The 14,323-nt window shown below is 44.1% G+C and overlaps 1 protein-coding gene and 1 long non-coding RNA gene across 15 annotated transcripts in view; one reads left to right on the forward strand and one right to left on the reverse strand.

Moving 5' to 3' along the window:
• PHACTR1 (phosphatase and actin regulator 1) overlaps nucleotides 1-14,323 on the reverse strand; it is a 458,960-nt gene that overhangs the window by 232,058 nt on the left and 212,579 nt on the right. The gene's annotated exons all lie outside the window — the stretch shown is intronic.
• Nucleotides 13,729-14,323, forward strand: part of LOC142827173 (uncharacterized) — a 31,135-nt gene continuing 30,540 nt past the window's right edge. For both annotated transcript variants that reach the window (XR_012901645.1, XR_012901646.1), the window contains exon 1: nucleotides 13,729-13,923. This is a non-coding gene — a long non-coding RNA (uncharacterized LOC142827173). The remainder of the gene's footprint in view (nucleotides 13,924-14,323) is intronic.

The following is a 14,323-nucleotide window of genomic DNA, read 5'->3' on the forward strand; positions in this document are numbered from 1 at the left end:
TAGGCCAACCAAGGCTGTCCTGAAGCCTTATAATTTTTCACTCCACCCTTGCCCGCAACCATCACAGAAACCAAAGGGGGAGCTTTGCTTGACTAAGTTTTTAATTAATATTTTCTGTCCCTCTTCCATGAATCTTCTAAACACAGACACACAGACACACACACGTGAACTGAGCCTTGAGATGTCTTTTACAGTAAATATTGCAATGTTTTGTGTTTCTTGACACAGTTCATATTCAGATTAGATACTGTTAGAGCTCACTGCAACCTGGGCTGAAAAACGCTCCCAGTAGAATCATATCATTTACTCAGCCATGCAACACAGACTGCATATCACCCTGTGGGTGTGTCAAATTGAGTCAGTCACTTCAGGTTAGCTACATCACTAGCATCATACAGGGTCTAATCCTGCATTAGCTACTCATCCAGAATTTCCCATTGATTTTAGTAGGAGTTTTGGGGACACAAGAAATACAAAATTAGAGTCTCACAGCATTCAGACAGATAGACCTGATAAAATATGTGCATCACATCTATAAGGATGAATGCACTTTTTAAAGTATTCTCTTAAACTGAGAGAGACTCAATCACTGAGCAAAAGAGTATGTTAAATTCCAAATTCCAAAAGAAAACAGCTGAAAATTAGTTGCGTCATCGTTCTTTGGCCAAAACAGGAGCTCAGGTCCTCTAGGATTTCTCTACCACTATCTCACTAACTCCTCAAATTTGGTAAAACATGGTTATAATTCAAAAAGTAGTTCTGTAAACATTAGTGGTAGCCACATGCTACATCATGAACTTCCCAAAATTCAGGACTGCGAACAGTTGGAGTTTTACATTTTCATGGTGGAGAAGAAGGTAAAGAGAGGCAAAGTAACTCCAGACGTGTGGGAGGGGTGGGGGGAAGAGAGTTTCAGATCTAGTCCTCTGGTTTGGGTTTAACTTCTTATTCAATTTATCTATGCGTTGGTGATCAAACTCTGGAGTGCTACACAAGGCTTGAATAAACAGGCCTGGCATGGTGGATCTCTGAGGCAGACAGAACGTGCACAGTACTAGAATACTTGCTGCCTGGATGGTAGGTGAAGATAGGACTGAAGGAGGCAAGCCTGCAGCCCTGCCCCATCTCACCCTGGCCCTTTCTGCCTAGGCCCCACCTCCACAGAGCCAAGGTACCTCCGCTATGTCCAGAGGACCAGGGGGAGGTGGGGCAGCACACAGTCCCAGCCTCCCTTGCGTCAGAGCATGGGGAGAGCAGGTGCTCGGGGGCAGCAATACTCTGCCCCGAGTCTGTGTATGGCAAGGCTGGCGGTTTGGGAAGGCAATGTCTTCCCCCACCAATTATACCTGTTGCCTCTACCTGCTGCTAGATTGGGACAAATGGCCTTGTGGTTAAGGCACTGGGGCTAGGGCTTGAGAGAATTTAATTCAAATCCTGAACCTGACACAAGCTTCTTAGACAAGTATCTTAGGATTGCTCTGTGTCTCAGTTCTGTGTCTACAGAACAGAGATAATATTCTTCCAGTTCACACAAGTGTTATAAGAAAAAAAAATCATGGATGTTTAAGAAGTGTTGAGAAAATGCATAGCTGGGAGCCATATATATGGACAGGTAGCTGTACTTGCTACCAAACCCTCTATTAGCCAGGGCTGCTGACTACTGTATCTAGTTACACCCATGATCATGCCTACCTCTCCATTGATTTACTTCATCACCATACCTCCCTAACCCTTCATGTTGCCATGGGCAGCACCACCTCAGGGTTCTGCCCCAGAGCATACACCCCCATGGGTCTGCCCCACTGGACAGTGGAACGAACCTCAGCTCTGCTGCTGCATTGTGGGAATGAGCATGTCCAATGGGCAACACTGAATCCGTTCAGATCTGAACCCAAAAATTACCCATGAGAAAGTTTGGCACTCTGTCTTCAGCAGGAGTCATGTGCTTTAGATGCAAACAAGTCCTGAAGTCATCTGCCAAGACTTCTTTTGTAACGCGCACTTCCCTATAAACATGAACATTGCTTTCATTCCCCAGAGCTGCCTTATAGAAATTCTGAATTTGCCACAGCTCGTAAGACAAAAATATGTTTTAATTATGATCTGTGCAATTACAGTAAAAGCTGCCACTGCTAATCATTGCTGTCACCAATAATGGCAGATGAGCATACTGCAGCATTCCTACAGCAAATAACTTGCTTCATCTTGTTTTTAACAAAAGCCAGAAAAGTCGTAGCCACCATTTCCATTCACTGACTCAGTATGGATCTGCAAACCCAAATACAGTACTCCTTTACTGCACTGTAGCATCTAAAAAGATGACACAAGATGGTGTAATCTGTTGGACTGGGCTTTAGACTGGAAATTAGGAAACTTGTGTTCTATTCCAACCGCTGCAACTGGTTTCCTGTGTGACCTTGGACAACTGCTTTTACCTCTCTGGGATTCTGTTTCCCCTTTGCCTGTGTAGGCTGTAAACTCCTCAGGGCAAGAACTGTCCTTTACAATCTCTCTGTCTAGGTCAATGAGGTTGGAGTCTCAGCTAGAGCCCTAGGCTAGTTATAATACAAATATCACCTCCCCCACCAATGTGGAATAAAGGCAGCTCCAAACCAGAAACCCAGATCTGAATACTCTGAAACCTGATGGCAGCTCAGAAGGAGATTCACATTCAGATCCAAACTGGGAGGCCGTGGCCCATCTTTCACCTGGAACACATTTCCATCTCAAGAATACCTGGCTGGGAACTTCCTTTTTGACGACACTGTTTAGGTTTTTCCCCACAAAATTATCCCTGGAAAGGCAGAGAGAAGCTATGAATCCAGTCAGCTAAAAACATCAAAAGCTTGGATTTGCAGGTGTCCCAGACTAGTACTCAGTTCAATTGGAGGGAAATTAAAAAAGGGTGTTCTGCCAGCCTTCTCCAAAATCCCATGGGACAAGCACCTGATATAAAACTCAGAGCAGCCCAGAAGTTTGAAATCAGCCAGAGCACAGTACACTTTGGCCATGTTCTCTCCTGCTCTTTATGCAGAAGAGGGGGTGTTGGGTATTGCAAGGAAGCGTCTCACAAGCTCTTCTGTCCACCCATAGATTAACACAAATGGTGCATACTGGGGTTAAGGCTCTGAAACCCCATAGATTTTAGATTGCAGGCTGCGGCCATCTCAGTAGCTGCATGCTGAAATGTTAGTGATCCTGCAGTGTTATAGAATCATAGGACTGGAAGGGACCTCGAGAGGCATCGAGTCCAGCCCCTGCCCTCAAGGCAGGACCAAGCTCCGTCTACACCATCCCTGACAGATGTCTATCTAACCTGTTCTTAAATATCTCCAGAGAGGGAGATTCCACCACCTCCCTTGGCAATTTATTCCAATATTTGACCACCCTGACAGTTAGGAATTTTTTCCTCATGTCCAATCTAAACCTCCCTTGCTGCACTTTAAGCCCATTACTCCTTGTCCTGTCCTCAGAAACCAAGAGGACCAAATTTTCTCCTTCCTCCTTGTGACACCCTTTTAGATATTTGAAAACCGCTATCATGTCTCCCCTTAATCTTCTTTTTTCCAAACTAAACAAGCCCAGTTCATGAAGCCTGGCTTCATAGGTCATGTTCTCTAGACCTTTAATCATTCTTGTCGCTCTTCTCTGTACCCTTTCCAATTTCTCCACATCTTTCTTGAAATGTGGCGCCCAGAACTGGACACAGTACTCCAGCTGAGGCCTAACTAGTGCAGAGTAGAGCGGCAGAATGACTTCACGAGTTTTGCTTACAACACACCTGTTGATACAACCTAGAATCATATTTGCTTTTTTGGCAACAGCATCACACTGTTGACTCATATTCAACTTGTGGTCCACTGTGACCCCTAGATCCCTTTCCGCCATGCTCCTTCCTAGACAGTCGCTTCCCATCTTGTATGTATGGAACTGATTGTTCCTTCCTAAGTGGAGCACTTTGCATTTCTCTTTATTAAACTTCATCCTGTTTACCTCTGACCATTTCTCTAACTTGCTAAGGTCATTTTGAATTATGTCCCTATCCTCCAAAGAAGTTGCAACTCCATCCAGTTTGGTATCATCTGCAAACTTAATAAGCGTACTCTCTATCCCAATATCTACATCATTGATGAAGATATTGAACAGTACGGGTCCCAAAACAGACCCTTGCGGAACTCCACTCGTTATCCCTTTCCAGCAGGATTTAGAACCGTTAACAACAACTCTCTGACTACGGTTATCCAGCCAATTATGCACCCACCTTATCATGGCCCTATCTAAGTTATATTTGCCTAGTTTATCAATAAGAATATCATGCGAGACCGTAGCAAATGCCTTACTAAAGTCTAGGTATATGACATCCACCGCTTCTCCCTTATCCACAAGGCTTGTTATCCTATCAAAGAAAGCTATCAGATTAGTTTGGCATGACTTGTTCTTCACAAACCCATGCTGGCTATTCCCTATCACTTCATTACCTTCCAAGTGTTTGCATATGATTTCCTTAATTACCTGCTCCATTATCTTCCCTGGGTCAGACGTTAAACTGACCGGTCTGTAGTTTCCTGGGTTGTTCTTATTCCCCTTTTTATAGATGGGCACAATATTTGCCCTTTTCCAGTCTTCTGGAATCTCCCCTGTCTTCCATGATTTTTCAAAGATCATAGCTAAAGGCTCAGATACCTCCTCTATCAGCTCCTTGAGTATCCTGGGATGCATTTCATCAGGACCTGGTGACTTGCTGACATCTAACTTTCCTAAGTGATTTTTAACTTGTTCTTTGTGTATCCTATCTTCTAAACTTACCCTCTCTCTGCTTGTATTCACTACGTTAGGCACACCTCCAGACTTCTCGGTGAAGACCGAAACAAAGAAGTCATTGAGCATCTCTGCCATTTCCAAGTTTCCTGTTACTGCTTCTCCCTCCTCACTGAGCAGTGGGCCTACCCTGTCCTTGGTCTTCCTCTTGCTTTTAATGTATTTATAAAAGGTCTTCTTGTTTCCCTTTATGCCTGTAGCTAGTTGATCTCATTTTGTGCCTTTGCCTTTCTAATCTTGCCCCTGCATTCCCATGTTGCTTGCCTATATTCATCCTTTGTTATTTGTCCTAGTTTCCATTTTTTATGAGACTCCTTTTTTATTTTGAGATCGTGCAAGATCTCCTTGTTAAGCCAAGCTGGTCTTTTGCCATATTTTCTATCTTTCCTACACAGCGGAATTGTTTGCTTTTGGGCCCTTAACAACGTCCCTTTGAAATACTTCCAACTCTCCTCAGTTGTTTTTCCCTTCAGTCTTGCTTCCCATGGGTCATAATGAAATATTACTTCCTTATTTCATAGAATCAGAGTCCCAAGGCTGGAAGAGACCTCAGGAGGACATCAATTCCAGCCCCTTGCCCAAAGCAGGACCAAACTAACCATTTATTGTATAGCTCCTTAGCCTATTTGTTTTAATAACTACCTTTTGATCTATATTTGGTGTCTCTCTGTGTTTGCCAAATACTGTCTCACTTTCCCTTTTTTGTTTCTTCTTCTCTCTGTACTATGACCTGTATAGTATAGTGCAGCTAGTTGCCTATGAAAACAGTACAGTAATCCTCACTTAACATGTGCCCGCTTAACACTTTTTCGCGATAGCACGATTTTTTTTTAGGGAACGTTTTTTGAATTACACGACTGTCCCCGGAATAACAAGATTTCCCCAGCTGGCCCGTTGCCAGTGGCTGCGCAGGGCTTCTCCCCGCCTCCCTGAAAAGTGGTAGAGGGTTCGCTGCTTGCCACGCTGTTCCCCAGCGACATCCCCTCACTGGATGCAGTGCGGGTCCCGGCAGACTTGTCACAGGGGCATACTCCCAACCCAATCCCCCTCCCTTCTCCTCCCCTTCCCTTTCCCAGAGCCAAACACCTCCCCTACCTGCTGTAACCCAGTCCCCTTTCTCCCCCAACCTTATGTCCCGGTCCCAACAGACACCACCGCTTGAAACGCAACCCCCACGTTTTCCATTATTTTCAATGGGAAAATTGACCCCGCATAACACATTTTCACTTAACACGATCATTTTCTGAAACACATCTATAGTGTTAAATGAGGAATTACTGTATATATAAATGTTGCACCCGATTGCCATTGGGGCAGGACACAAATATAAAGTATAGTAAGAATTAGGGCAGGTCTAAAAAAAGAGGAACACCCTCTCCAATATTTAATCAAAACTTTTCTCCTTTTTTGTTTGATGCAATTTGAAATTTCAGCAGATTGCTTCCCCAGTTCTTTGAAAAGATTTTGACCTGTGCCAGTTGCAAATAATTGGGCGCTTGGAGAAAGCACTACAACAGACTGTTTCAGAGAAAACTCACCAACATAGACAGACACTGACTTTCAAAAGTACCAGGGGGAGCTTAACCCCCAGTTTTGCTCCAGGCCCCACCCCAACCTCACTCCACCCTCACCCTGCCTCTTCCCACACACTTCTGCCCCCTCCCTTGAGTGCACAGCATCCTCACTCCTCCCTCCTCCCGCCCCGCTCCCCCACCTCTCAAATGCTGGGAAACAGCTGATCGCAGCAGCCAAGAGGCACAGGGAGGGAAGGGGAAGAGCTGATTCCCAGGGGCCATTGGTTGGAGGGTGGAGAGGCACTGGAGGAAGGGGGAGCTGCCGGTGGGTGCTCACCAATTTTTCCCAGTAGGTGTTCCAGCCCTGGAGCTCCCATGGAGTCACTGTCTGTGCTAACAGTGCACTATTGCTATCTCTCTGCTCTGCTAAACCTTGTCGTGGCATCAGCAGGAGAGAGGAATTGACTTCAGTTTTACAGCTGCAATTAATTCCAATGCTACCCTCCTCCCCCAGGGCAGAAACCACTGTTAGCGGTGGGGATGACAAGAAAGTGCCAAGCTCAGCTAGAATCTGATCCTGTGGCGTGTCTTACAGACATTTATTGCATCACAAACAGCTCAGTCCAGTAAACGTAAGCATATACTCAAATACTGCAGGCTGTGTGTGACAACTCTGGGTACATGTGCTATAAGGTACTTTGGGGTTGACTATATGCACGTATTTTATTGTACTATTTAAATATCTAAAACCAACAATCTCCAAATGGACGAAATATAACTGGCTCAATGACAGCAGATGACTGACCAACTGTTAACGTATCATCCTATTCAACAGCAACCTCTACTTAAAAGCCTAGAAAACATCACCACCTTCTACTTAAAAGCCTTGCAAACTAGAGGACCCTGCTAGGGCACCCTACGGTGACAAACACAGAAAACTTAAGGGGCTACTGAAGTCATGGTGTGTACAGTGCCTAGCACACTGGGATCTGGGTCTATGTCTGGAATGCCTAAGCATTACTGTAATACAATAATAAATAACAAGTTCTTTAGACAGGGAGTCTTTGTGGTTAACACTTACATTTTTTTTTCCAATTTACATAAACTCCAGCCCACTAGCAACCACAACCTGAGACTCCCTGCAGTACAGAAGCCCACACCCTAAAATGGAGGGCCACCTTTGGTTGCTGTAGCCACAGCCACATCTTGCTATGGCAATCACAGATGCTCCACACAGAGCCCAAGTCAGGTGATCACAAGTGTTATAGGAACACACAAGGACCGCAGTTCTCAAATGTTTGTACTGGTGACCCCTTTCACATAGCAAACTTCTGAGTGCAACCCTTCCCCCCCTTATAAATTAAAAGCCCACACTTTTTAAATAGAATTTATCACCACTATAAATGCTGGAGGCAAAGCAGGATTTAGGCTGGAGGCCAACAATTCCCAACTCCCATGGAATTACCTTGTAAGCTGTGACCCCCTCAGGAATTCAGACTCCCAGTTTGAGAACCACTGCACCAGGAGAAGGGAATGGAAACTTCCTTACTTTGTTTCCCCCGTGTTTTTAAACTCTGATTAATAGCTACGTGGAACTTCTTGTTCTTCTTGCTGGGCCCACGATGCCCCAGGTGTGTGCTGCATGTTACACAGTCACTCCACCACTTAGGAGAAGCCCTGCTCTATTTTGACAGAACACCATATGGTGCCTAAAGCCTAACTTGAAAAGGTGACCCACAAAGAGGACAGCTTGGGAACACCTGTTTGCTGCACTGTGACTAATGGCTGGTGGTAAAACATACTGACGGGATCAGTGTATCATCCTATCCATCATCCACAAGCAGGAGGGGAAAGACTGCTGAGCTGCCATCTGAATGCTTGAGTAACACACACGATGCCAAACCTACATATGTAATAGGTGAATGAAATTTGGGCATGGTTATAAAGGCTATGTCTACACTAGGAGCTAGGGGTGTGAATCCTCTGCTTCTGTCCACAAACTTGCACTTGTTCTCACCAAGTTAGCATGAGTATAAATAAGACGTGTAGCTGCACTAGGTAGCAAAGACAATGGCAGCAGATGCATGGCTGAGCCATGCCAGAGTATAGGCCTGTCAATTTCAAATATGTCTGTACTTGGCCTAGCTCAGTTGGGCTTCCACTGCCATTACTGGGGCTACCATATTACAATGCATCACACCTCAGCTTGTACTGTAGACATAGCCTAAGTGAACACATATAATGAACCAATCTGAAAGTGGAACTATAAGAGGAGAAAACTAATATCAGAGCAGGGGTGGGCAATCACTTTTGGTGGGGGGCCACTCCAAGATTTTGGAAAGTGGTCAAGGGCCGCACTTTTCTGTACAGCCACCCCAGTACTTCTGTCCACATTTAGCACCATCTTTCAATGACTTTTATGCTTTGTACTCTGCCTCCTCGTCGTGAGGGAATGGATCCAGAGCTGTTGAAGAAAATTCTGATAGGTCTCTGTGACAGGCCCGACAAGCCCAAGGACATAAAAGGGCAATAGAGAAGTCCTCCAAGGAGGCTAGAGTGGCTGCAGAGAAATCAGCCTCTTGGGGGCAAGGAAGGTCTGTAAGAAGAAGCTGCAAGGCCAGAGTCTCTGGAGCCCTGAAAGAGTGAAGCCTGGGGGTGGTTGGGGGGGGGGAGAGAAACTGTCTGGTTGAGGAAGCAGCAGCACCACAGAGAGCCCCAAGTGGAGAGCTGGATACAGCATGATGAACAGTGATAGAGGCCTGTGGTAAGGGTGAGGACTCTAGCTTCAAGAGAGGAAACCTGGAGGCACCACTCTATCCAAGCGGGGAAACAAACAGAAACAAGGTGGACACTAGCAGAGGGTACAGGGATAGGCCTCTGTTAGGTGTGTACCCTGGAAGGGTTTTGAGTGACTTGGCCAGAGGGCTGAGTAGCCAAAAAGGCTGAATCCCAAGGCAGTGCAGGCACATGCACTTGGCCAGATGGAGTGCTCGCAGGAGACGAGTACCACCCTAACACATCATGAATGGCAGATGAGTTATTCCTTAAGCTGAAAAATGATGAAGAGTCAGATACTGATTTTGCCACACATATATCTATGACACAATGTACTGATACAACTCTTGTAGCATTCACGGAGGTGCTGGCTGCGGTGGAATGCTGCATTTGGGCTCGTGTAACAAGCCCTGAGTGATGGGATCTCATCCTCATGCAAGTCTGAGATGATAAGCAGTGACTGCAGAGCTTTTGGATGAGGAAAGCCACTTTCATGGGACTGTGGTGAGCTCACCCCCACCCTGTAGTGCAAGGACAAGAGAATTAGAGCTGCCCCGCAAGTGAAGAAGCGTGTGGCAATTGCACTGTGGAAACTGGCTATTCCAGACAGCTACCGATCAGTCGCCAATCCATTTGGAGTGGGAAAGTCGATCGATGAACTCGTGCAGTGCCCATCAAGGGCATCCTGCTCTGAAAAACCATGACTTTGGGCAATGTGTGCAACATTGTGGATAGCTTTGCACAGATGGGCTTCCTTAACTATGGAGAGGTGATTGACAGCATGCACATTCCAATTCTGGCACCAGACCCACCATCCCTCTGAGTATAATAATCAGAAGGACCTTTTCTCTATGCTTCTCCAGTGCTTATGGATCACTCTGGGCATTTCACAGACATTAATGCAGTCTGCTCTGGAAAAGGTGCACGACACGTGCATCTTTCTGAACACTGGAGTATTCAGGAAGTTGCAAACAGGGACTTTCTTCCTGTACCAGACGATCACTCTAGGGGAAATCAAAATACCCACTGTAATCTTGGAAGACTCCACCTATTCCTTAATGCCATAGCTCATGAAGCCATACACTGGAAACTTTCATAGCAACAAGGAGTTGTTCAACAACAGGCTGAGCTGATGTAGACTGATCATGGAGTGTGCTTTGGCTATTTAAAAGCCTGCTGGTGATATTTGTATTGGAAGCTGGACCTAAACAGATGAAAACATCCTATGCATACAGTCGCATGCTCTACTCTCCATAATATTTATGAAGGGAAGGGTGAAAGCTTCACTTAGGCTGGACCACTGAGATTCAGTGGTGGCTGAATTTGATCTAAGGATGTTAAGTATCGGGTAATTGACTAATTGAATAGATGACGCATTTCGACGATTCAATTAGTCGATAGAGCGCCTCTGCCTTTGAAGCGTAGCAACAGCCCTAGGGCTGTTGCTACACTTTAAAGCTGAAAGCGAGGAAACCCGGGGCCAGCTGGGGACTCCCCCACCAACACCAGGTTCCGTGCGGCACTGTTGCTTTGAAACACCATGGAGGCATTTCAAAGTGGCAACACCGCACTGAGCCTGGGGTCAGCTGAGGACTCCCCAGCTGATCCCAGGCTTCAAGCGGTGCTGCCACTTTGAAATGGTGCGAGGAACCCAGAGTCAGCTGGAGTTCCCAGCTGATCCTGGGCTCCATGCAGCACTGCTGCTTCGAAATACCCCTCCCTCCCCACTGAAGTACCGATAAGCATTTGCTTATTGGATAGTCAATTAGTCAAACAGTCCTTCACATCCCTAGTTTGAGTAGCCCCTTAGTCATTCTCTAAGATAATTCCATTATTCTTTCAGGATTTTCAAATGCTTTCAAAACGAGATATATAGAAACATAGGCCAAGATTTTCAAAAGTAATTAGTGATTTCTGCTGCCTCACTTTTTGGGTGCTCAACTTGGGACCCTTGAAGGGGCTACACAGTCACAAGGGGGAGGGGAGGGGAGGCTCAGCACTTTCTGAAAGTCAGCCCTCTTTAAGAAGTCTCAAGCTGGACACTTAAAATGGAGGAACCCCAAATCACTAGTCACTTTTAAAGATTTTAAAAGATTTTGGAAGTTATAAATGGCAAGAACTATCAAAATATCCATTTCTACTCCATTACATTGTACAATTACTCTGTATATTGCCTAGTGTTTTGCCTGGCCTATTTTTTTTTTAAAAAAAGATCTGAATCATGGGTCTTCTACTACCTCCTTTGGGAGAGGATTTAAGAAAATAGGCCAAACTTCTTCTTTTACTCATAATAGTACAATTCTACTCAAGGCAGTCAGGTTGCAAATGGGTAGCTGAAAGCAGAATCTAACCTCAAAACTGTCTACGTGGATAATAAAATTAATTTCTGGCAACATCAACTAACAGGGTTGCCTGAAAAAAAATAGATATTCTTGTAGTTGCCTATTCATAACCAACAGATTTATTGCCACTTTGCAGCCAAAGCATAGGAGGATCAGCCTACTGAAATCTCAAAGTCATACATCTAAAGTAAACAAGAAGAAGATTTATGCCTGCTAAACAGACTAAAAAAAAGAATTAATACCAAACAAATACATGGAAAAATATGATCTGAAAAGCTCCCACTGGCTAGTGAGATCACAAGGCCATAGTGAACAAGTTTGGCTAGACTTTGTGTTTTTATAAGTGTCTCATAAGAAGTCAATTGCTAATAGTTTAAAACATTTTACCTGAAGATCAAGAATATTACAGTGCATTAAACACATTCACTTAAATGGTTCTCCCAAGACAAGCAGTGGGGAATTTAGAAAATATATTTTCTCAATTTACCCCCAGAACAAAGTCATTTGAGCTGGCTCAGTTTTACATAGTCACATGTATTTTTGCAGTCACTATGGATTTAGGATAAGCATGGAAAACAGGAGATAAAAAAATCCACATCAGGGAATTCTTTCCACAAGACTAGGCATTGCAAATGTTACTGGTCATAAAATTCTCTTCAAAATTCATTCATAGATTTTTCTTCAATTATGAAAGATACAATATGGCTACTCGTCTCTCCTATTTCAGAGCATATCCCGACAGAGCTGGTCTCAAGTAGTACAGAGTACATTTTTTCACCTGCTTTCTACCTGGCCTCGCTCCTCTGCCTGTCCTGAAATATTTCTTGGCTGTGTCTACATTGGTGTGATCTTGCGCAAAAGCGAGTGCTTTTGCGCCAAAACTAGCTGCCTGTTTACACTAGCCATGAGTTCTTGCGCAAGAACACTGACGTTCTAATGTATGAAATCAGGGCTTCTTGAGCAAGAACTATGATGCTCTCACGCAGGAATAAACCCTCTTGCACAACTGTTCTTGCGCAAGAGGCCAGTGTAGACAGGCAACATGAATTTCTTGCTCAAGAAAGCCCTATGGTTAAAATGGCCATCAGAGCTTTCTTGCGCAAGAGAGCATCTAAACTGGCAAGGATGCTCTTGCGCAAAAGCACATCTCTTGCGCAAAGGCACATGCCAGTGTAGACGCTCTCTTCTGGCAGAGTTTTTGCACAAGAACTATTCTGCAAAAGAGTTCTTGCACAAAATCATACCAGTGTAGACGTGGCCAAGAGTCAGAAGTTGTCTACCAATCTCTGCCATAACTAGCAGGTTTGAGAACATTTCCAGTCTCCAAGCTAGATGATGTATTTTGAGGAACCTTGCACCTGAGGGACATCATAAAACAGAGTACTTGAAAATAAATAAGTCATTAATTTATAATGCAAGGCCCAAGAGAAACATGATAGAAGAGTACCTAAGGAATGGGATCTGTTGGAAGAGAGAGACAGAGATAAAACTTTGGGAGAGCAAAAAGAAGTGAAGATGAAGTATATGGTATACTGTATTGGGCCAGAGGAGGAACTTTGAAGAGAAAGGAAATAATATGCCAGAGAAAAAGGGAAGGAGGAGAAGGAGAGGACCTGGAAAGCTGTGAATATACGTTCAAACTATTCAGAGTCTAATTAAACTGGTTGATTCTCTCAAACTCCAGAGGTTTCCTTATAAGCAACAAGCACCTTATAATTAGACATGGACAATTTGGGATTTAGGGCTGCTAAAGATAAAGACAAAATAGCATACTACATAGGAGGAGTTGCAGATGGAAACATTCACAGTATCTGCCCACATTGTGCCTGTCTATGGCACACACTGTCAATCTCTCAATTTAATAAGGAGTAAAATTCTATTGGTTTCAAAAGGACAAAACAAAATCCTCGGACAGCATGCAGCTCTTACAGATAGCTTCAGGTTAGTTAGTGAAAAGCACTGAAATTAAACAAGAAGCTTTTGACAGTATAATTAATGTCTTTCTGGATCTTGCTCTTCTTCTGCACAGACAGGCTCTGAACAGCACTGAAATCTGCATGAGGAGCCTTTCACATTCACCAAGTGAAAACAGAAAAGGATTCTTCCTTTCCTCTGCCCATCCCCCTCTTTTCATTGCAGCCCACTCATTTTTCAGTGTCAGACTCTCAGCTCCTTAGTGGCTGCTCAAGCTTTCACTGTGGATTGGGCGCACAAAGCACACATGAAAAGCCTCACTATGCGTCAGCCTCATGTCCTCATTCTCTTACTGCCCAGGAGTTTAGCAAAGCTAGGCTGCCGCTAGTCTCAATAATACCAACAGACAATACACGTGCCATCAATCGAGCTCACTGACAAAGGGAATAGCAACTATTGTTTGCCTTTTAAAAGCCCTGAATAGCAATCAACAAAAGAAGCTGGAGTAAGCTAATGGGTCTAAAGAAACAGCTGCATAATCAGTTCCTGCTGAAATCCTGGTACGTACTTTAAAATAAAATTTGCTAAGCATTTTAACATCTGTCCCTTGGATGGTTATAAAGTCTAGAGATCTAGAGCTCACTTTTAGAGAATTGCGGTTTTAGATCTTTCAATACAGGAAGGAAATTTTAAAACTTAACAAGTATACCTAAATATAGTCAACTTATTCATTCATAGTTTTAATAATTTACTACCTTATGTTTTAAAGATCTTTGCAATCCTCGCAAAAAGCATGTTCAAATTATTAATAAGTAGGGTATTAAGGAGAATAAAGTCATAGTTGCTCTTACTTGTTAATGGTATCTACTGATGTTTTAATTAGGAATTTCCTCCCTCATTATCCTAGTTGCTCCACCTATGACATCACAGTGAAATCATCACACTCCATTTGTGAGATTA

Source organism: Pelodiscus sinensis, chromosome 2 (assembly GCF_049634645.1).
Source record: "Pelodiscus sinensis isolate JC-2024 chromosome 2, ASM4963464v1, whole genome shotgun sequence".
In the NCBI taxonomy this organism is placed as follows: Eukaryota; Metazoa; Chordata; order Testudines; family Trionychidae; genus Pelodiscus; species Pelodiscus sinensis.